Below are 2351 nucleotides of genomic sequence, written 5' to 3' on the forward strand. Positions count from 1 at the left end.
AAATACAGCCATACATTTTAGAGTCAGACAGACCTGAGATTAAATTATGATCCTGTTAGTATTTGTGTAGAACTTCAATTTCTTCTTCTGTAATCTTGGGCTAAGTCCACCTTCCCTAGGCTGTGTTATTTGGTGTATCAGGTAATGCTGGATTTTCCAAATTTCAGGCATTCATGCATTGCCTTTATGATTTTTGCTATCATTTAAGATTTTCCTCAAGTTGACTTAAAGCTTTAAAAATAAATATCTTTAAAAGAAAACTTTATATTAAATGTTCTTTATATTAATTTTCATAAATGAAAAGCCATAAATAGAAGGTAACAAAAAATTCATAATTCTTAAAGTAGAAACCTCTGCTTTTTTTATTCCTTTAAAAGGATCCAGCGTTACAACCAGCAGTGCGTACATCACAGAATATGCTGAAATACTGTTTATGCACTGCATTGGCCAGGGCCGCACCGTGAGTGGTCAGGAGACGGTAGCCTTTCTTCTCCTGCCCCTCCCCTCTCTCCTCACAGTTCTTTCAGCGCTTATTCTTGTCCCTGTCCCTGCCATGTGGCCTCAGGCTGCGTGATTGCATCTCCACCTTTGTTTCTCCTCTGAACATTCTAGAACTGGCACCATTGTCACTCTCCTCCAACCCATTTGGAAGGGATTCTGTGTTTAACTTTTGTAAGCCTCTCTCTGTGGGGAGTTCAGCCCTCCAGGCAGGATGGTCCTGTGCACCTTGATAATGTGATGTGCTGGTCCCCCACTGAGTGGGGCCTGGGGCCTGCTGCTTGCTGCTGTCCTGGCTGTGTTGATCCACCCTGGCTTTTTTGGACACTGTGCACTGAGCTACCCAGCTATCCTCAAGGGACCAGCCCAAGTGACTGACTGCTTTTTCAAAAATCAGTTTAATACTCCAAAACAAAAGAGGAAAAAAAACTGTCTATTGAGTAATGTTCTGATTTATAAAGTTGGGTTTTTCATCAGTGAATTTAAAAAATTTTTATTTTTAATTTACATGCAGTAAAAGTCCTCTCTTTGGTGTACAGTTTATATGAGATTTGAAAAATGCATGGAGTCCCGTAATCACCACTACAATCAGGATACGGAACAGTATGATTACCACCCCCTAAAAATTCCCTTCTGCCCTTCCTTTGCAGTTAAATCTTCCCCTCCCCTTAATCCCTGGCAATTGCTGATTTGTTTTCCATTCTTATAATTTTGACTTTTCCAGAATTCATATAAATGGATTCATACAATATATAGCTTTTTTGAATCTGCCTTATTTAACTTAGCAAAATGCCTTTGAAATTCATATCATTGCATGTATCCATAGTCCATTTTGTTTTGTTGCTGAATAGTATTCCATTGTATGGCTATACCACAAATTTTTTATTCATTTCCCAGTTGAGGGACATTTGGGTTGTTTCCAGATTATGGTGACTATAAATAAAGCTGTAATAAACATTCACATGTAAGTTTTTGTGTGAACATAGCATTTCACTTGGATAAAACTAGGAGTAGGATTGCTGGGTTGTATGTTAAGTGTATATTTAATTTTACTGGAAACTGACAAAGTGTTTTCAAAAGTGATTGTACCATTTTACGTTCCCACCAGCAGTGTGCGACAGTTCTAATCCCTGTACATCCTAATCAACACTTGGTATTATCAGTTCTTAAAAAATTTAGGCATTCTGGTAGGTCTATAGTAGAATATCACTCTTTTTTAAATTGAAACATGATTCACATATCATAAAACTCATTCTTTTAAAGAACAGAATTCAGTGGTTTTTGGTATATAGACAAAGTATACAACTATCACCCTACCTAATTCCAGAACATTTTCATCACCCCAGAAAACTTTATACCCATTAGCAGTTACTCCCTATTCCCCACTACCCCCTGGCAACCAGTAACCTACTTTCTTTCTCTGTGGATTTGCCTATTCTGGATATTTCTTATAAATGGAACCACACATACCTTCTGTGACTGGCTCCTTTCACTGGACTTAATGTTTTCAAGATTCAGCCATGTTGTAACATATACTTGATTGCTTTTTATGGATGAATAATATAGTGATCCATAAAATTCAGTTGATTCTTATTATTTGTAGTAGTTATGGTTTATAAAGTCGCAGTACACTGAATTCATCAATACTGAATCATTCGTTGCTCCTAGGGGAAATATGTACATATATGTATACATGCGTGTATATATATATAATATATCTTATGTAGATTATAATCCTAAAAAAAACTCTTTCTGATAGATCCTATTTTCTTTATTTTATAAAAGAGAAAACAAGATTCAGAAGTGTTAAGTGACTTGCCTGAGGCTGCACCATTGAGAGTTTGGATTCAAGT

Source organism: Propithecus coquereli, unplaced genomic scaffold, assembly GCF_000956105.1.
Source record: "Propithecus coquereli isolate 6110/MARCELLA unplaced genomic scaffold, Pcoq_1.0 Scaffold83, whole genome shotgun sequence".
Classification (NCBI taxonomy): Eukaryota; Metazoa; Chordata; class Mammalia; order Primates; family Indriidae; genus Propithecus; species Propithecus coquereli.